The 21,762-nt window shown below is 41.0% G+C and overlaps 1 long non-coding RNA gene across 1 annotated transcript in view; it reads left to right on the top strand.

Annotated features, from left to right (window-relative positions):
* The window catches only part of LOC130684311 (uncharacterized), a 66,780-nt gene that overhangs the window by 8,496 nt on the left and 36,522 nt on the right, over positions 1 to 21,762 (top strand). The window lies entirely within an intron of this gene.

Here is a 21,762-nt window from a genome sequence, read left to right as displayed (position 1 = left end):
AAGTTTATAATACGCACTTATCCATTTAGAAGCTACCTGGTTTATGATGTCTGAGAGTACTGTAATCTCTCTGTTGGTATCTTTGTCCTTTTTGTTACTGAGGGCACTTCTGACAGGAAACGTGGGGCATTTTACTTTTACTGATCTTGCTTTTCCATAAAAAACTTCTACACTCTACTGGGCATGATCAGAAGATGGCAGCATGTAGCTCTCCAGTGGGGATGTACAGGAGTATTCTTATAAAAATCATGGGCGCCTGTTAACTATGATATACACGTTCATCTCAAGGGAAGTCATAGACAAGGACATTAACAGATGCCCCAAGTCGTTCACTCAGTGGTCTGCTGCAGCTTCTTGGGCCAATTACTGAAATAATACACATAGTTTATCCTTCAGTTAAGACCAAGCCTTTTAGCCCCCTTCTTCTGAGAATAGATTGCCAGAGAATTTAGTTAGTTTGGGGTCGTGGCTTAACTGCTTTTGAAATGGCGAGGACTCTCGCAGAATGACTGAGCTTGCTTTCTTCAGCTTCTCCTGGTAGAACAACTACATGTTGCTTTTAGATTCAAGAGAATGTGAACTGTTTTCTGTCTTTGATAAAAACTGTACTGTGACTGAAAAATTCTAAAATCTTTGGTTATTTCTGTTTTCATTTTTTTTTTTTTTTAAATAATTATTTTTTATTGAAGGGTAGTTGACGCACAGTATTACATTACATTAGTTTCAAGTGTACAACACAGTGGTAGAACATTTATATACATAATTCTAGGTTCCAGCTATCACCCTACCAAGCTGTTACAATATCTTGACTATATTCCTTATGCTATACATTACATCCTGGTTACTTATTTATTTTACCATTGGAAGGCTGTCCTTTTTTTTTTTTTTTTTTTTTTTTTGTGAGGGCATCTCTCATATTTATTGATCAAATGGTTGTTAACGACAATAAAATTCTGTATAGGGGAGTCAATGCTCAATGCACAATCATTAATCCACCCCAAGCCTAATTTTCGTCAGTCTCCAATCTTCTGAGGCATAACAAACAAGTTCTTACATGTAGAACAAATTCTTACATAATGAATAAGTTACATAGTGAACAGTACAAGGGCAGTCATCACAGAAACTTTCGGTTTTGCTCATGCATTATGAACTCTAAACAGTCAGTTCAGATATGAATACTCATTTGGTTTTTATACTTGATTTATATGTGGATACCACATTTCTCTCTTTATTATTATTATTTTTAATAAAATGCTGAAGTGGTAGGTAGATACAAGATAAAGGTAGAAAACATAGAGAGCAAATGTAGATGATCAGTTGTGTGCCTGTAGACTATGTGTTAATCCAAGCTAGACCAGGGCAATAAAACATCCACGTATGCAGAAGATTTCTCTCAGAACAGGGGGGGTGAGGTTCTAAGCCTCACCTCTGTTGATCCCCAATTTCTCACCTGATGGCCCCCCTGCGACTGTGCCTGTCTTAGGTTGTTCCTCCCTTGAGGAATCTTACCCGTCTCTGGCTAACCAGTCATCTTCCGGGGCCATACAGGGAAATGTGAAGTTGGTAAGTGAGAGGGAAGCCTTATTGTTTGAAAAGGTTAGCTTTTTACTTCTTTGCATATTTATGCCCTGTGGCTTCTATGCCCAGCATTTGTCTTGAGGTATCTTTACCACTTGGAGGAGTTATGATACTCGGTAAATTTGATATGAGGCACGAATTCTATTTAAGGGTTGTAATTAGGAAGGAAGAAGAAAAGCTATAGAAGTAGCAGGCGGAAGAAAACATGGGAAGATTGATTATTTCTTTGACATATCTTCTTGTAGAGTAACTTCAGCATATATAGGTTTTAAGCTACTACTTAAATTGCGCACACACATTAACATAATAGGAGTATAGTTACATAACCAAAGCATATCTGTAATTACCAGCCATCTCCAGTGAAACCAAGAAAACCATTAAGGCACCTTAGGCATTTGTGAAAACTTATCTATGATATGGTGGATATTGTCCAACTGAACTTGAACAGTCTGAGAGAAATCAGACAAATTAAAACAACCCATTCCTGGGGACTGTTCACATGCCATATGTTCTTTTAACAGTAAATAGTCTGTAGTTGTAAGAGTTTGGAGCGCTACAATTTGCACTTCTCCAAATTCTTGGTTGAGTTCCAACAGTATAGATCCAGTCAAATTTGTTGTTTTACTGTATGCACAGGCCAGCTTAGATATCTCCTTCCTCATTCCCATGGCAAGTCCAGGAGCTGGTGGGATGAGTGCATCTACAGCTGTAGCAGTGCGTGGATCTTTGTTGGGGTTTTTTGATGATCATCTTCTGGCATGAGTCTTCCAGAGAGTGCAGATATTGGAAGTTCTTTTTCATATCGTATCTTAGTTCATTTCCGGGGTAGCCCAATTAGGCTTTGATCCTCTGTATAAACACAAACAGACCCTTTGCCTACACTTTTATATGCCCTTTATACCCTTGTGTAGAACTCGTTGGAGGTCACCACACAGGAACTGCCCTTTTTTTTTTTTTTTTTTGCTTTGTTTTTGGTATCACTAATCTACACTTACATGACGAATATTATGTTTACTAGGCTCTCCCCTATACCAGGTCTCCCCTATAAACCCCTTTACAGTCACTGTCCATCAGCATAGCAAAATGTTGTAGAATCACTACTTGCCTTCTCTGTGTTGTACAGCCCTCCCTTTTCTCCTACCCCCCCATGTATGTTAATCTTAATACCCCCCTACTTCTCCCCCCCTTCTCCCTCCCTACCCACCCATCCTCCCCAGTCCCTTTCCCTTTGGTACCTGTTAGTCCATTCTTGAGTTCTGTGATTCTGCTGCTGTTTTGTTCCTTCAGTTTTTCCTTTGTTCTTATATTCCACAGATAAGTGAAATCATTTGGTATTTCTCTTTCTCCGCTTGGCTTGTTTCACTGAGCATAATACCCTCCAGCTCCATCCATGTTGCTGCAAATGATTGGATTTGCCCTTTTCTTATGGCTGAGTAGTATTCCATTGTGTATATGTACCACATCTTCTTTATCCATTCATCTATTGATGGACATTTAGGTTGCTTCCAAATCTTGGCTATTGTAAATAGTGCTGCAATAAACATAGGGGTGCATCTGTCTTTCTCAAACTTGATTGCTGCGTTCTTAGGGTAAATTCCTAGGAGTGCAATTCCTGGGTCAAATGGTAAGTCTGTTTTGAGCATTTTGATATACCTCCATACTGCTTTCCACAATGGTTGAACTAGTTTACATTCCCACCAGCAGTGTACATTTCTCCACAGCCTCGCCAACATTTGTTGTTGTTTGTCTTTTGGATGGCAGCCATCCTTACTGGTGTGAGGTGATACCTCATTGTAGTTTTAATTTGCATTTCTCTGATAATTAGCGATGTGGAGCATCTTTTCATGTGTCTGTTGGCCATCTGTATTTCTTTTTTGGAGAACTGTCTGTTCAGTTCCTCTGCCCATTTTTTAATTGGGTTATTTGTTTTTTGTTTGTTGAGGCGTGTGAGCTCCTTATATATTCTGAACGTCAAGCCTTTATCGGATGTGTCATTTTCAAATATATTCTCCCATACTGTAGGGATCCTTCTTGTTCTATTGATGGTGTCTTTTGCTGTACAGAAGCTTTTCAGCTTAATATAGTCCCACTTACTCATTTTTGCTGTTGTTTTCCTTGCCCGGGGAGATATGTTCAAGAAGAGGTCACTCATGTTTATGTCTAAGAGGTTTTCGCCTATGTTTTCTTCGAAGAGTTTAATGGTTTCATGGCTTACATTCAGGTCTTTGATCCATTTTGAGTTTACTTTTGTATATGGGGTTAGACAATGGTCCAGTTTCATTCTCCTACATGTAGCTGTCCAGTTTTGCCAGCACCACCTGTTGAAGAGACTGTCATTTCGCCATTGTATGTCCATGGCTCCTTTATCAAATATTAATTGACCATATATGTCTGGGTTAATGTCTGGATTCTCTAGTCTGTTCCATTGGTCTGTGGCTCTGCTCTTGTGCCAGTACCAAATTGTCTTGATTACTATGGCTTTATAGTAGAGCTTGAAGTTGGGGAGTGAGATCCCCCCTACTTTATTCTTCTTTCTCAGGATTGCTTTGGCTATTCGGGGTCTTTTGTGTTTCCATATGAATTTTTGAATTATTTGTTCCAGTTCATTGAAGAATGTTGCTGGTAGTTTCATAGGGATTGCATCAAATCTGTATATTGCTTTGGGCAGGATGGCCATTTTGACGATATTAATTCTTCCTAGCCACGAGCATGGGATGAGTTTCCATCTGTTAGTGTCCCCTTTAATTTCTCTTAAGAGTGACTTGTAGTTTTCAGAGTATAAGTCTTTCACTTCTTTGGTTAGGTTTATTCCTAGGTATTTTATTTTTTTGATGCAATTGTGAATGGAGTTGTTTTCCTGATTTCTCTTTCTGTTGGTTCATTGTTAGTATATAGGAAAGCCACAGATTTCTGTGTGTTGATTTTGTATCCTGCAACTTTGCTGTATTCCGATATCAGTTCTAGTAGTTTTGGGGTGGAGTCTTTAGGGTTTTTTATGTACAGTATCATGTCATCTGCAAATAGTGACAGTTTAACTTCTTCTTTACCAATCTGGATTCCTTGTATTTCTTTATTTTGTCTGATTGCCGTGGCTAGGACCTCCAGTACTATGTTAAATAACAGTGGAGAGAGTGGGCATCCCTGTCTAGTTCCCGATCTCAGAGGAAATGCTTTCAGCTTCTCGCTGTTCAATATAATGTTGGCTGTGGGTTTATCATAGATGGCCTTTATTATGTTGAGGTACTTGCCCTCTATTCCCATTTTGCTGAGAGTTTTTAACATGAATGGATGTTGAACTTTGTCAAATGCTTTTTCAGCATCTATGGAGATGATCATGTGGTTTTTGTCTTTCTTTCTGTTGATGTGGTGGATGATGTTGATGGACTTTCGAATGTTGTACCATCCTTGCATCCCTGGGATGAATCCCACTTGGTCATGGTGTACGATCCTTTTGATGTATTTTTGAATTCGGTTTGCTAATATTTTGTTGAGTATTTTTGCATCTACGTTCATCAGGGATATTGGTCTGTAGTTTTCTTTTTTGGTGGGGTCTTTGCCTGGTTTTGGTATTAGGGTGATGTTAGCTTCATAGAATGAGTTTGGGAGTATCCCCTCCTCCTCTATTTTTTGGAAAACTTTAAGGAGAATGGGTATTATGTCTTCCCTGTATGTCTGATAAAATTCCGAGGTAAATCCATCTTGCCCGGGGGTTTTGTTCTTTGGTAGTTTTTTGATTACCGCTTCAATTTCGTTGCTGGTAATTGGTCTGTTTAGATTTTCTGTTTCTTCCTGGGTCAATCTTGGAAGGTTGTATTTTTCTAGGAAGTTGTCCATTTCTCCTAGGTTTCCCAGCTTGTTAGCATATAGGTTTTCATAGTATTCTCCAATAATTCTTTGCATTTCCGTGGGGTCCGTCGTGATTTTTCCTTTCTCGTTTCTGATACTGTTGATTTGTGTTGACTCTCTTTTCTTCTTAATAAGTCTGGCTAGAGGCTTATCTATTTTGTTTATTTTCTCGAAGAACCAGCTCTTGGTTTCATTGATTTTTGCTATTGTTTTATTCTTCTCAATTTTATTTATTTCTTCTCTGATCTTTATTATGTCCCTCCTTCTGCTGACCTTAGGCCTCATCTGTTCTTCTTTTTCCAATTTCGATAATTCTGACATTAGACCATTCATTTGGGATTGCTCTTCCTTTTTTAAATATGCTTGGATTGCTATATACTTTCCTCTTAAGACTGCTTTTGCTGTGTCCCACAGAAATTGGGGCTTAGTGTTGTTGTTGTCATTTGTTTCCATATATTGCTGGTTCTCCATTTTGATTTGGTCATTGATCCATTGATTATTTAGGAGCGTGTTATTAAGCCTCCATGTGTTTGTGAGCCTCTTTGCTTTCTTTGTACAGTTTATTTCTAGTTTTATGCCTTTGTGGTCTGAAAAGTTGGTTGGTAGGATTTCAATCTTTTGGAATTTTCTGAGGCTCTTTTTGTGGCCTAGTATGTGGTCTATTCTGGAGAATGTTCCATGTGCACTTGAGAAGAATGTATATCCCGCTGCTTTTGGATGTAGAGTTCTATAGATGTCTATTAGGTCCATCTGCTCTACTGTGTTGTTCAGTGCTTCCGTGTCCTTACTTATTTTCTGCCCAGTGGATCTATCCTTTGGGGTGAGTGGTGTGTTGAAGTCTCCTAGAATGAATGCATTCCAGTCTATATCCCCCTTTAGTTCTGTTAGTATTTGTTTCACATATGCTGGTGCTCCTGTGTTGCGTGCATATATATTTAGAATGGTTATATCCTCTTGTTTGACTGAGCCCTTTATCATTATGTAGTGTCCTTCTTTATCTCTTGTTACTTTCTTTGTTTTGAAGTCTATTTTGTCTGATATTAGTACTGCAACCCCTGCTTTCTTCTCACTGTTGTTTGCTTGAAATATGTTTTTCCATCCCTTGACTTTTAGTCTGTACATGTCTTTGGGTTTGAGGTGAGTTTCTTGTAAGCAGCATATAGATGGGTCTTGCTTTTTTATCCATTCTGTTACTCTGTGTCTTTTGATTCGTGCATTCAACCCATTAACATTTAGGGTGACTATTGAAAGATATGTACTTATTGCCATTGCAGGCTTTAAATTCGTGGTTACCAAAGGTTCAAGGTTAGCCTCTTTAGTATCTTACTGCCTAACTTAGCTCGCTTATTGAGCTGTTATATACACTGTCTGGAGATTCTTTTCTTCTCTCCCTTCTTGTTCCTCCTCCTCGATTCTTCATATGTTGGGTGTTTTGTGCTGTGCTCTTTCTAGGAGTGCTCCCATCTAGAGCAGTCCGTGTAAGATGTTCTGTAGAGGTGGTTTGTGGAAAGCAAATTCCCTCAGCTTTTGTTTGTCTGGGAATTGTTTAATCCCACCGTCATATTTGAATGATAGTCGTGCTGGATACAGTATCCTTGGTTCAAGGCCCTTCTGTTTCATTATATTAAATATATCATGCCATTCTCTTCTGGCCTGTAGGGTTTCTGTTGAGAAATCTGATGTTAGCCTGATGGGTTTCCCTTTATAGGTGACCTTTTTCTCTCTAGCTGCCTTTAACACTCTTTCCTTGTCCTTGATCTTTGCCATTTTAATTATTATGTGTCTTGGTGTTGCCCTTCTTGGATCCTTTCTGTTGGGGGTTCTGTGTATTTCCGTGGTCTGTTCGATTACTTCCTCCCCCAGTGTAGGGAAGTTTTCAGCAATTATTTCTTCTAAGATACTTTCCATCTCTTTTCCTCTCTCTTCTTCTTCTGGGACCCCTATAATACGGATATTGTTCCTTTTAGATTGGTCACACAGTTCTCTTAATATTGTTTCATTCCTGGAGATCCTTTTGTCTCTCTCTATGTCAGCTTCTATGCGTTCCTGTTCCCTGATTTCAATTCCATCAATGGCCTCTTGCATCCTATCCATTCTGCTTATAAACCCTTCCAGAGTTTGTTTCATTTCTGTGATCTCCTTTCTGGCATCTGTGATCTCCTTCCGGACTTCATCCCATTTCTCTTGCGTATTTCTCTGCATCTCTGTCAGCATGTTTATGATTCTTATTTTGAATTCTTTTTCAGGGAGACTGGTTAGGTCTGTCTCCTTCTCTGGTGTTGTCTCTGTGATCTTTGTCTGCCTGTAGCTTTGCCTTTTCATGGTGATAGGAATAGTCTGCAGAACTGGGACGAGTGATGGCTGGAAGGACTTCCTTTCTTGTTGGTTTGTGGCCCTCCTCTCCTGGGAGAACAGCGGCCTCTAGTGGCTTGTGCTGCGCAGCTGCGCGCAGACAGGGTTTCTGCTTCCTGCCCGGCTGCTATGGAGTTAATCTCCGCTGTTGCTGTGGGCGTGGCCTGGCTCGGGCAGCTACTCCAAAATGGTGGAGTCGCGTTGGAGCAGGAGCAGCTGGGAGGCTATTTATCTCCGTAAGGGGCCTCCCTGCTCCCTGCAGCCCAGGGGTTAGGGTGCCCAGAGATCCTGGATTCCCTACCTCTGGATTAAGTGACCCGCCCTGCCCCTTTAAGACTTCCAAAAAGCACCCGCCAAAACAAAACAACGCCCACCAAAAAAAAAAGAAAAAAAAATTTTTTTAATTAAAAAAAAAAAGTTTGTAATTAAAAAAAAAAAAAAAAAAAGGGTGGTGGTTCGTTTTTCTTTATTCTCCGGTGCCAGCCTCAGGCCACTGCTCACCGGTCTTTCTGCCCTGTTTCCCTAGTATTGGGGTCCCTATCCCTTTAAGACTTCCAGAAAGCGCTCGCCAAAACAAAACAGCAAAAAAGCAAAAAAAATGGTCGCGCGCTTTTCTTATGCCCTCTGTCGCCCAGCCTCCAGTGCCTGCTCACTGTTCTTGCTGCCCTGTTTTCCTAGTATCGAGCGCCCTGCACTCTGGCCCGGATGGCTGGGGCTGGGTGCTCGGCAGCCCTGGGCTCCGTCTCCCTCCCGCTCTGCCTGCTCTTCTCCCGCCGGGAGCTGGGGGGAGGGGCGCTCGGCTCCCGCGGGGCCGGGGCTTGTATCTTACCCCCTTCGCGAGGCGCTGGGTTCTCTCAGGTGCGGATGTGGTCTGGATATTGTCCTGTGTCCTCTGGTCTTTATTCTAGGAAGGGTTGTCTTTGTTATATTTTCATAGATATATGTTGTTTTGGGAGGAGATTTCCGCTGCTCTACTCACGCCGCCATCTTCTGCCCCTCTTTTTCTGTTCCTGTTTTCATTTCTTATATATTTAGTCAAATTCTCAGCAGTCATCTAAAAAGATTTGGTCCTTACACACTCTATGTAGCCCCCCAGTCATTAGATATGGACTTCTCAGAATATGCTGATTTTTACAACCGTTAAATGAAAATGTGTGTTTCTTATGCCCATAACAATATGTTTGGAAAATCCAAATGTGAGAGTCATGTCTATAATTTTATTTAGAGTTTTTCTCAAATTTGTCATCCACTTGTAATGAACTTTCTTGGAAACATAGATGTGTTTATATGGATCAATCTGGGAAGAGCAGTGTATAGATTCTGCAGACACTGATGTCTATTGGTAGGACTGGATCATACCTGAAAAGTGGATCACTTCCTAATCACTGAAGGGTACGCAGTGCTGAACAGGCAGGTCTTCTTGACTTTTTCATGTAACAATTTTAGATATTCAACTAGGTCCTTTGTTAACTATCCTCTTTAATATGTGATTTAACCTAATTCGGTTTGACCCATCAGTATTTATTTCAGGGGACTGAATAAACAAACAAAGCACATCCATAAAGTGTGACTCTGAAGTAATGTGATTTTATTTTAACTCACATAGACATGCAAATGAATGTTGCCTGCTTAAAGAACTGGGTTAGCCAGGAGGAATGAAACTTTTGCTACTGCGACACCATCTTTGCCAAGGGCACATTTAGAACTTTTTGTTTGCCATTGCCTACAATCCTTCCATCCTTTCTAAACTATTCCCAGGAGTTAATATTCTCTGTCCTGTGTGAGTATAGGAAGGAACCAGTAGTTAAATTCGATCAAATAACTGACTTGAGTCATTGGTCCATGTAAGCATGAATCACCTGTAACATGAGACACCTACCACCTTCCAGAGTCAGTACTGCAGATTCAAAAATGAGTACATCATGGACCTGGCCCTCCAGGAAAACAAAGTTGAGAAAGAGAAACGAAATTTAAAGATGTAACACTACAAATTGCAAGTACTATAGCAGAGTTACATGTGGTGTTGCTAGAGCCCAAAGAGCCATTAAAATAAAATTTCATAGAAAAATGAAAATTGTTGTATAAGCCACATGACTTATAAAGTGGCTTACATGATAGAATTTTGGAAATGAAAGCCCTGAGAAATCTTCTATTTTAAGAATGAGGAGATTGGAGTTCATTCTAGAATTATTTCTGAAATTCTTTTATTCTCAGCCAGTTCAAAGCCAAATGAGAAAAGATATTCATTCTATATAAGACTTTTTATTTTAACCAAAGGAAGTTGTGGCTCTGAAAAAGGTGAGGTTTAAAAAAGGTTATGGATGTTGTTAGAATACCTCTGTATTCTCCAAAGGAGATTATTTTGAAGAATGATTCTTATTCACATGTTAAGATTGGGTACTTTTGACATACCAAATATACCAAAGCATTATATGCCATATTTATTGATGAGAATAGCTGTATTGCTTGTGGAAGATAGTGAGCTTGAAGATTGCCTGCATCTCTAAATAAATATATCGTGGGAAAGAAAAGGCTTCACATCTTCTTTTGTGTTTTATTTCACTGGGATAGAATTTTTGTCCTATAGACAATAGTTGATTCGCCTTGTGGGGAAGTTCATTTAACATTTATTTGTGGAGTGTCACTCTATGCTTAACACTACTCTAGGAGCTGATCAGAAGCTGAGCTGACCGCCTGCAGACCCCGGATGCCGACACTCCTGAGTAGGACTCTGTAGGTCTGCACATTAAGGTGCCATTTCCTGGCTGCTTTGCCTGAGCATGATAGCTTGGGCCTGGACATGATGCTGCCCTTGAAGAGCTTAGAGTAAGGTTCTGTGCACAGATAAAATTAGAATAAATGGAGAGAGTGACATAAATGTACTAACATAGAGAAATAAACACACTACACATTGGTAGAAAAAAGAGATTTTCTGTGGCTGGGGTGATCAAGAAATCCTTCCTGGATTAAGGAGAAATTGAGCCAGCCCTTGAAAAAAAGGTAGTACTTCACTTCAGGATTTAGAGGGAGAGGTCCAGGTTCAAGGAAACAGAAGCAAAGGCAGAGAGAGGGGTGGGAAATACCAGTGTACAGAGTGGGCAGTAGCTGATTCGTTGTTGCTGGGGAACTGCATGTGTAAAAACGACTAATGACACAACAGGACAGCAAAGGTCTGCTGATGTCAGGTCTGGGAGGACCAGGAATACCATATGACTGAACCGTTCAAACGTAATCCTGAGTCATTGTGGAGCAGTTGCGGAGTTTTGGTCAGGAGAGTAACAATAGACTCTCCTGTGGGAGCCTTGTCTGGTGTTGGTGTGTGGAGCGGCTTGGGGTCGGTAAAGGGGCTGTGATGGTCCAGGAGGGAGGCGAAGAGGCCTAAGTGAGAGGGCAATTAAAATGAAGGACGCTAGGCAGATTTAAGAAATGGGATTTTGGAACTGCCTGGACTACAGGGTTGGGTGGTAGAAGAAGCAAAAATAATTACAGATTGTTGGACCCAGGTGCCAGTTACTTTTCTGTGCCATTTTCCAGGCATTTCAATCTTACCCTAACCCTGTAAGGTTGGTATTTTGTTCTTGATTCAGTGATGAGAAAACTGCTCAGAGGAAGATTTGTTAAAGTTGTACAGCTGATAGGATACAGAACAGAGCATTGCAGGCATCTCAGATTTCCATGCCTATATTCTTCGTACTGTGCTAGGTCCAGAGTGGGGAGAAGCGGAGCCCTGTCCACTTCATATATATTCAGTATAGATACTGGTAAGGTGGCCATGAGGTGACTGAGATGTGGAACTGAATCCCAAGGACAGAGTTAGGAGTGCAGGGGAGAGTGGACTAAGAATCAACTGCATGTTCACTTACTCATCCAATACTTGTTGAGTGTCCCTGTGGGCCAGTGCTGCGTGGCCACACATGCAGTGTTCCATTACCAGGGAACACAGCGGTAAGTGAGCAAGCCACAGTCTTGCTCCACAGAACTACAGGCTAGCGAGGGAGACTCCATACCGTGGGCTGAGTGTAGTGCAGGGAAAAGTGCCGATTCGCTAGAGGAACGCCTATCCAAGGGTCCTGACCAAGTCTGGGGGCAGGGAAAGTCTCTGGAAGGACATGACTATCAAATGACAAGTGCCAAAATAAAGTGAAAAAAGGCATATTCTAGGCAGGGGCGATAGAATATCCTAAGACTCAGTGGCCAGAGAGAAACGGTACACCTAGAGAACTGGACATGATATGTGGCTGGAATGGGGGTGAGGCAACAGATTCTGAGAAATTCAGAAGCTATGTCAGGGAACCTGGTTGTTTTCTTAAAAGACATAGGGTAGCATTTGTGAATTGTAAGCACTAAGGTGACATAATTAGATTGGTATTCAGATACACCACTTTGTCTGCTGGAGAATAGATTTTGGGGAAAAAAGTACTGGAAGCAGGAAAACTGGCTAGGAGAGCACTGGAGAGAGGAATCCAGGCGAGAGATGATGGTCATTTGGATAGAGAAGGGAGACGCGGGTTGATCTTCAAGGATAGTGGATGTGTTGGGGTTTCGGGGTTTGTTGGATATGGAACAAAGATGAAGGAGAGAGAAGAATAGAAGTAAACATGGAAGCTTCAGCCTGGGAAGCTGGGCTGGTGCTGGTAGTTCAGCAGGGGACACAGTGGGAGGATCGGATTTGGGTTTTAGGACTGTTAGGTTTGGTTATCCTAAGTAATTGGTAAGGGTTGCCGGAGGATGGGAGATTGTGGTCAGAGAGAGGGATGTCAGGATTTATTATTGCAGAAGTGCAGCAGGTGATAAAAGAAGGTCCTTACAGTGGGTGGGTAAAGTGGAGGGGAGGGGAGGGAGCTAAAGAACCAAGAGATCCCGGTGCCAGATGGAGGTGGAAGTCATGACGGTTGTTGGCTGAACTTGGAGCAGAAAGAGAGGTTGGCATCAGTCGTCACCACCTGGGGAGGAGGCACAGAGGCTGGGCACTGAGATGTGCACTGAATATGTTTTCCACGGACTGTGTGCCCAGTGTTTGGAGAGAGCAAGAGAATAAAAGAAAGAATGGATGGGACCTACGGCTGGACATCCGAGAGGAGTTAAGGAGTGGGGGGAGACCAGGAAGTCGGGAGTCCTAGAAGGCAGGTAGTGGTCAGTGCAGAAGGAAGTGCTTGGCAGTGTCCTGCTAAAGTGAGGCTAGGGCTAAGGACTGGTGAGAGGGCCTGGGGCTTGGTGGGCTCAGAGCCATTAGTGCATCTAAGAGAGCAGTTCCTTGAGTGATGGTCACGGAAGGGGCATGCAAGAAACCACGGACTGAATGGGAACTAAGGCAGCAAGTATAACCTCTACTTGGGACAAATTTTAGACTGAAAGGGAAGAAAAAGGCTTACAGTAGCTCAAGGAGTGAAACTAATGTAGCATCTAATAATGAGTCTTACTATTTTATATTTCTTTGACAGTCTTCTAGGATTCTCTGTTGAGGACCTTGGCCAAACTGTGTACCTCTCTGTGCTTCATTTGTAAAATAAATATCTGCCTCAGAGGGTTGTTGTGAGGATTAAATGAGTGTGAAGCTGTGCCTTCTACATAGTAATTGCTATATAATGATCATTCATAAAAGCAAAGAAGAAAACTAATACAATAACTAATGTATTACATATAATCTATATAACCTTTATATGTACATACACGCACACATCATCACATTCTAGGCACTTTTCCCTGAATATTCACACTCATTCTGTAGTCTGAGTGAAGCAGGGGCCTAGAGAGGTTTAAGTAGCTTACCTGAGGTCATGCTGCTAAGGAGAGGTAGAATTGGGAGACAGGGCCCCTCCAGCCTGACTTGAAGTCCACAGTCCTCCACTGAACCATGGCTGTTGCAGGGAAAATACTGACCTTGGAGGCTTCCGTGGCAAGAAGCTGAGGAGCAGCTCTTTCAGATAGGGTGTGCACTGTGCACACTACACAGCCCCCACCCGATTTGTTTAACTCATTTGTCTTATCTGCCTGGCCCTTACAGGCTTTAGGTTTGCAGCCCTTGTGCTGAAGGCTTGTCCTTTCTGTGGACTGGCTTGCACTCTCCTGACTCATCCTTCTGTCCAGTGCCATCTTCTCTATCTGCTTTAAAGGTTTTCGACTTAGAATTCACCTGTGAGGAAATGGGTGCCCCATCTGAATTTCTTGCCTTTAATCTTATCTCAGAAAGTGGGGTTGCTATGCAGTCTGGAGGCTTTCCCACAGCAAGGAACCAGCCGAGCACCATCTCTTTTGAAAGGATAGTGTAATGTGTTAGCTCAGCTGGGTCACAGTACCAGTCTAGGTGTCGCCATGAAGATATTTTTAGATGAGTTTAACATTTAATTCAGTAGACTTTGAGTAAAGCAAGTTCTCTTCCGTAATACATGTGGGCCTCGTCTGTTAAGTTGATGGCCCTAAGAGAAAAAGATTGTTCCCCAGATTGAGGATTTGCGAACCCCATAACCATCTGAACCAAGTCCTTAAAATAAATCTCCCAGTCATTCTCTCTCTCTCTCTCTCTCTCTCTCTCTCTCTCTCTCTCACACACACACACACACACACACAATTTGCCAACCCCGTAACCATCTGAACCAAGTCCTTAAAGTAAATCTCCCAGTCATTCACACACACACACACACACACACAATTTGCCAACCCCATAACCATCTGAACCAAGTCCTTAAAATAAATCTCCCAGTCATTCACACACACACACACACACTGTCACTCTCTCTCTCTCTCCTGTTTCTTTGGAGAACCCTAATAATACAGATAGGAAAATACAGAAATTTAAATAGTTTGCTTACTGTTGACGGTAGCAAAACCCTGCATACGGCCACTCCAGGCATTCTTGGTGTACATGTATATTGTTGTGTAGATAAGGAAAGTGAATTAGAGAAGGAATGTGGTGTACTCAGCGATACATAAAATTGATGGAAATGCCAAGAACTTGGTTTCCTTTGGTGATGCTCAGTTGCTTTCTTGGCTATTTGGCTTTCATGTTTTTACTAACAAGATAACAAATTTACTGCATTTGCCATGCATATCTGTTCCTAACATTTATGGAATATTTTTTATATATCAGGTACTATTCTAATTGTTTAACAGATGTTAGTGCTTTTAATCCTAGTAACTACCCAAAGAGAGAGTGACTAATACTATCCCCATTTTACAGATTTTAAACACTGAGGCCCAGTGAGCAACATGGTCATTGCTGTACAGCTGGTGAGTGATAGATGGGGTCCAGGAAGCCTGGCTCCAGAAGTCATGCCCCTAAACATTCCACTCTATGACTTCTCAGCCTAAGATGCCCTGGACATAGCTCTTCTCTCTCCCTTTGGAGTCACCATCCAGAACATTGATTATGGTAGTGTGATTTGGGTAAGGTTTGTTTTAAAAGAGAAAATGCTTGTACATTATTTTTCAGGATACCAATACTTGCTTACTACCTCCTTGAAAAACAGAGAACGTTTCCATTACATCAACAATATGGGCCTCTTGTTGGGGGATATTTTTAGCAACTAGGATTTCCTGTCTAGCCTAGTAACACTGGTGGACATCTGATTTGACAAAAACCATACAGAAAGTGATAAAGTGATGATGTAGGTTAGTTCCTTGTCCAACAGTTTGGGGTGTGTTCTGAGGAAGAAGATAGCAAACTTCTTTGTGTCCCTTGGTTCTCTGAGGGGACAGCCATCATAACTGCCACTTGCGAGACCTTACGTGTGCCAGGGTCCGTTTTGAGTTCTTTACAAACATAATCTCATGGAGTCTTCTCAATGTTGTCATCCCATTTTACATGTAAAGAAAGTAGTGATTAGGGAGTTAAATGTTTCCAAATAGCAGAGCAGGATTTAAGCCTCATGTTAATGACACCGGCCAGTGCTCTCGGTCACTGTGTGGGCTGCCTCCCTGGGCCCACCGCCTTCCCTGTGGGACTGTAAGCTCCAGGCATGCAGGAGCTGTTTCACTAGGTTCACCAGCACCTATCAGCATCTTTAAGTGCAGTGTCTGACACCTAGTAGGGGCTTAATGCATTTATGTTGAGTGACTGACAGATTCACTCTGTTTTTTGGGACATTACCAACTAGTCATAGGGCCAGGGAGAGAGAACACTGACCTGTGAGGGTTTCATGGACTCATGTGGATGTAGCGCTCAGGCACCTTTTCGAGCACATTCTCTCTTTTCCGTCCTTTAAGACAAGCATATCAACCTGGGCTTCAGTCAGGTACTACGTGGCTGGCTCTGTCAGTGAGTCTCCTTCCCAACGGAAATCTAGAGGATATCACATACGTCCCTGTCATTAGCACTTAGGACCAATCTTTAATAGCTCTTACTCTACAGTGGTCTAGGACAACATTTAAATGATACTGGTACCTTTAAGGAAACATCATATTATGTATTTTAAAAACATTCCTAAAGTTCTCTGTTTTCTTCCATTATTGCTGATTCTTCTCTTTCTGTGTGCCCCTCTCTCTGCATGCACACACATGTATGCACGTACACACACTGTAGTCACCTGTCTCATAAACATATCTCCTTTCTTTTTAAATGAAATACATGGTACTGTATCATAGAAAACCACTTTGCAAACCAAAACTGTATTTACATTTATATTTTGTCCCATTTTTATCTCAGAGTTCATTTTACTTGATTCTCATAACTGGAAATTAGATATTGTATTCAGTGCCATTATATAAGTTTACTTTTCCTCTTGGAAATAAGTTAGAATGAGTTTGACCAAAAAGTATAGCTCAGAATTACATAGCACTCAGTACTTCACTTCTATTCTTGCTTTTAATTGTGCAAGTATATGAAGATTTCTGCAGACCTACAGTAATAATGTGAATTATCTATTTTTTTCCTCTGTAAAACAGATGGCATGGTCTGAAAGAATCACCCTATGGGCCTCTGGGCTTGTATGTTTCATGAAATACATGGGTCTGTGCATATACTTATTCTGTGAGCCAAGGTTTATGCCTTTTATGATTTTTTTTAACCTAAGAAACACCTGGACAGCCAGAAACTCCATTATTATTAGTGTAATAAGCCTTAGAATTTATATCCAAATCAAGGCCATGCAAGAATGCAGATTCACTTAATTAAAACTCACTAATAGCCTGCTTTGTACCAGACAGTACCATCTCTTAACTTTGGAAGCCTCAGAGTAGGGCAGTTGATGTTTGGGAATGACCAGTCAAAACAGCAAAATAGATAAGGGCAGGAACATAATTTTTCAAAATTTACACAGGAGCTAGTGGAGCCTGCCTGCAAACAGATAACAGTCTGTTGGAGCCATAAAGTAATAACTGCATTGGAAACACATCTGCTCTCAACCTTCTCAAACTCAGAATTTTTGCTGGCACTCTTCTTTTTGAATCTCTGTTCTGAATTGTTTATTATTTTTTTTAGTAAGGAGAAAGAAAGAAAAAAATGCTCCTTAAGAATTCATTCAAAATTAAAATCTATCTCAACATTTCGTATTCTTTAGCCAATGGTACAGACTGATTTGAAAGGACAGGGCTTAATTTGATCAGCCCCAGGAAAGGACAGACAGTAGTCACAGAGAGTAGTCCTAGCCAACACATCTTCGCCATAGTGGAGAAATGGTGTTGCTTTAATTGTAATTCTTTCATTCCCTTCTTTGCCAAGCCCAGTGGCTTCTGTTACAACATGTGGCAACTTCTCCCTAGCAGGCTAACTCAATCCAAGTTACCATAATATTTAGGACTAGCTACAAAGACATTTCTTCCCCTAAACCCATGCCAAATCTAAATCAAACCACCTTCTCCTCCCTGGCCATTTGGACAGATGTAGCTCTTACTTGGAAAAGACGATAAATGCACAGGCCTCGTTTTGTTTTACGCCTGTTTGAACAGATAAATAAGGCACATCATGCCTAGTGTTGCTTTGAGATTGCTTCCTTCTAGAATAGAATCTGATACTGTGTTCCTTTTAAGAATTGCAACTTAGATTGTTTTAGAAAGAAGAAAGCATATTTTAGGTCCAGCTACAATAAGCTGTCTGCTCTGTGCTGATGGAGAAAAGAAGAGTAACTCTAAAATCACAGGCCTTCAGTTGGTGTGGCTTTGAGCTTCTCCTGGATGAGCCTCGAGCCTCAGCCTTGAGATGCCCGAGACTGGTCCAGGCAGGAAGGCTTCTTACCCTTTGCGGCTTGGATTGTCTGCCTGCCAGACAGACAACACTACACAAGTAATGTCAGTACATTTTCTTTTTAAGGAACAAAGCCTAGCAAAATAGAAAAAAGATTCCTGATAAGCAATTTTTTCTTGTAAACCTGGTCATTTTTCCCTTAGTATTTGATTCACATATCACATGTGTGTTTTTATTGATCCTTGTTAAAGTAATTATATTCCATGACCTACTTTATTCATATACATTAATTTTTTATATTTTCAGCAAGGTTTATTTTCCTTCACTGCTTAGTTATTGTTTTTGGAGTGTAACCTCCAACATAATTCATTTTTATGGATTGTATTTCTGTCTTTTCAGTTCTTGGTTATTTGATACATACAAAAGTTTATATGTAACATGTCAGCAAGCTCTAAAGCACAATAAAAAAATGTGCTAATGAGCCATCACCCCATTTAAGAACTCGAACATTACAAATACCTTTGGATCACTCTCTGTACTTCGTTACTGTCATTCTCTTGCTTCCTCAAGAATCTGAAATTTGTGTTTATAATTCTCTTGATCTTTAAACAAATACATATATATTCTATCACATAAATGCATTAGTGAAGGTATTTTGAGACAGGTAAAAATGCTGTCCCTGTGTGTGGATTTTGGGCAGCCCATGTTTTTCCTTCCTGTCGTGCTTATAAAATCCATCCCTGTTGTTGGGAGTACAGCTGCAGTTCCTTCATTTACATTGCTGTCCTGTTTCAGTGTGTGTGAATGTACCCTGGTTTATTCATTATCCTGTGGGGGGGAACGGTGGGGTAGGGGGAGAACAACAAGGAGTTCTGTTTTCAGACATGCTGACTTGAGATGCCTGTAAAAACTTCCAGGGAAGACGTTGAGTAGACAGGTGGATATTCAAGCCTTAATTCAGGGGCCAGGTTTGAGATAGAGACACCAGCATGTGGATAGTATCCAAGTCATTATTTTGCCAGCTGTTTCTAGAATGCTATTTAGCCAATCAAGATTTTTATTTTAAAAATTACTGTTTTTTATTTCTTAAAGTTCTAGCTTCCTTTTTGTTTTGGTTTTTTCCCAGTCTGCCTGGTCACTGTATTGCAGTGTGACTTGGGAAAGAATAAATGAGGAAAATACGAGCTTCAAAGAAATAAGGGAAAGCATTTTACAAACTCTAAAGGGCTGGGTATTACATATATAATAGGTTAAGGATTGTTGTTAGGACCTCTCGCATGAAATTTCCTGAGGTCCAACCGAAGCTGTATATTTGAATTTGCCTTGTAAACTAAAAAAATATGTACTTTGTTGTTATATTTGATTTTAATACTTCGTTAACATTTATCTAACAGCATGTATTCACTACCGAACACTTACATGTATTAACTCATCTAATCTTTACAACATCCTGTGGCAGGTGGATACTACTTATTTATATTTTACAGATGAGAAACTAAAGCCCATAAGTGGTAGACCCATGATCCAAATCCATGGCACTGACTCCTAAAAGCTATGCTTTAGCTGCTATAAGGAACTGCCCCTCTTTTAAATGACAAGTTTTAACCAGTTCCTTCAGCTTCAAGATTTCAAAATTTTTAGGGTCAGATTTCAGCAAGGATACCTTGAACTCAGCTACAAAGCAGCTCTCTAGGCAGTGGGTCCTGGCAGAGTGCATTGTGTATACTAACACAGTTTCATCACTAAACCTGGCCTTACATGTCACAGGGCACTGCCCACCTACCAAGTGCTCACTTTGTGCCCATTGTAAATGATGTCTACTTGATGTAATTTATTTACCTGAAGCCACCCAGTGAGTCAGCCATGGGCCAGGGACTAGAATCTGAGTCTCCTGCCTTTCAAGCATCACATTTTTTGGTGTTAATAAGGCATATTTCTCTAGGGGATTTGGCAGAAATTAGAAAGTGCTTAACTTTACTGCAGTAAAAATACTAAGAATCCTTTTAAAAGCATGGAAGCCCCAGCCAGGGAAAACACAGTTTTCTCTGAGGCCTTTGACAAACTCACATTGGCACTAGGATTAGGTCATAGGTCATTGGCCTTGATTCCAGCTCCCACGGGGGCTTGCTGAAGGGGTTAAGGCCTCTCTGCTGTGACCACAGTATGAAGCTGGGCCTGGAAATACTCCTGTACATGAAGCGAGAACGCACACTGTCCTACTCACAGAGCCAGCAGGCCGCGGCTGATTGCCATCAGGAGAGTGTGTGATGGGGAAGGTTGCATTCCTGGGACACTGGTCCTACAAGTCAGGACCCAGGGGAATTAGCCCATCGGTCAGAATGGATACCTCTCTGCCTTTCTTGCTGTGTGATGGGTGCTGTGCAGTTAGCTTCCTATGTGTGTGAATGTGCCATATTTTCTAAAGCCATGGCAGTCAAGAAAGAGATTTAAGCATCCAGGAGAAGGGAGAAGAAAATCTGAATTATAAACTGAGTCTTCACGGCTGGTCTGATGGCACTCAGATTGAAGCTCTGTTTAGAAGGGAGGTTATCACAGGAAACCCACAATGCTAAGGTGCACAAGGGCATGCATCATTTTTTAAAATTCTCCACCCACATTGTAACAGATGGCAAGACTCCATTCTTTCTTTAGCTGAATAATACTCCATTGTATATATGTACCATATCTTCTTTATCCACTTATCTACTGTTGGACACTTCGGCTGCTTCCATATCTTGGCTATTGTAAGTAACACAATAAACACACGAGTGCATGTATCTTTTCAGATTAGTGATTTTGTTTTCTTCAGGTGAATTCCCAGAAGAGGAATTGCTGGGTTGTATGGTATTTCTATTTTCAGTTTTTTGAGAAAATTTCATACTGCTTTCCACACAGATAGCACAAATTTACATTGCCACCAGCAGTGTAGGAGGGTTCCCTTTTCTCCAGATCCTCACCAGCACTTGTTATTTCTGGTCTTTGTTGCTAATTAGCCATTCTGACAGGTGTGAGGTGATACCTCATTGTGGTTTTGATGTGCATTTCCCTGATGATTACTGATGTTGAGCATCTTTTCATGTGTCTGCTGGCCATCTATCTGTATGTTTTCTTTGGAAAAATGTCTATTCAGGTCCTCTGCCCATTTTTTAATCGAATTACTTGTTTTCTTGGTGTTAAGTTGAATGAGTGCAGCCTTTTAGGCCTGGGACTGTTGGTTAGGGGTTGTATGAGCTCAGCCGAGTCCTCCTCTGTCCTTTGTTGGTGGTAACGCCCATGATAGGACATGCTGTGTGAGGAAGAGCACATTGGATGCTGGCCCCTGGAGATCAGAGGGCTCACGAGAATCCTCATAGGATACAACCTGCCTTCCTAGCTAGCAGGTCTGAGGTCGTCCTCTGCCCTCAGTGACCTGCTTATTACTGGTAAATGATTTCTCTATTGAAAGGTGCACTTTTACTAGAAGCTGCATTTTTATATGGGTGGTAAAAATGAGATTTTCTTGAGAACTAGTTCTTCTTTACATAAATACATCCAAAGTTAAAATTGGGGCTTTGTGTTTCTAAGACATGTTGAATGAATAAAAAGGGAAGAAATAATGAACCTTTATCTCCTTATCACAATTCTTAAACTATCTGCTTACAGAAACATAGCTCTGTATTTACATACATTAACTTGAAAGGTCAGTAAACAGAACTACTTGCTTAGTGGCTGTTGTATAGATAAAATGTGGAAGATCGAGAAGTGAATCATTCCTCATTTATATGCCTCTATGTCATAAATAACAATTTTAATTTAATGTTAAAAGATTGCTTGGAGTTGTCTTGAAATTTGATGAGGTGATAGTTACAAAAAATTCAAAGTTTTGTGAA

Source organism: Manis pentadactyla, chromosome 7 (assembly GCF_030020395.1).
Source record: "Manis pentadactyla isolate mManPen7 chromosome 7, mManPen7.hap1, whole genome shotgun sequence".
NCBI classification, from domain to species: Eukaryota; Metazoa; Chordata; class Mammalia; order Pholidota; family Manidae; genus Manis; species Manis pentadactyla.
The sequence above is the reverse complement of the archived record's forward strand: the minus strand, read 5'-3'. Positions and strand labels throughout refer to the sequence as shown.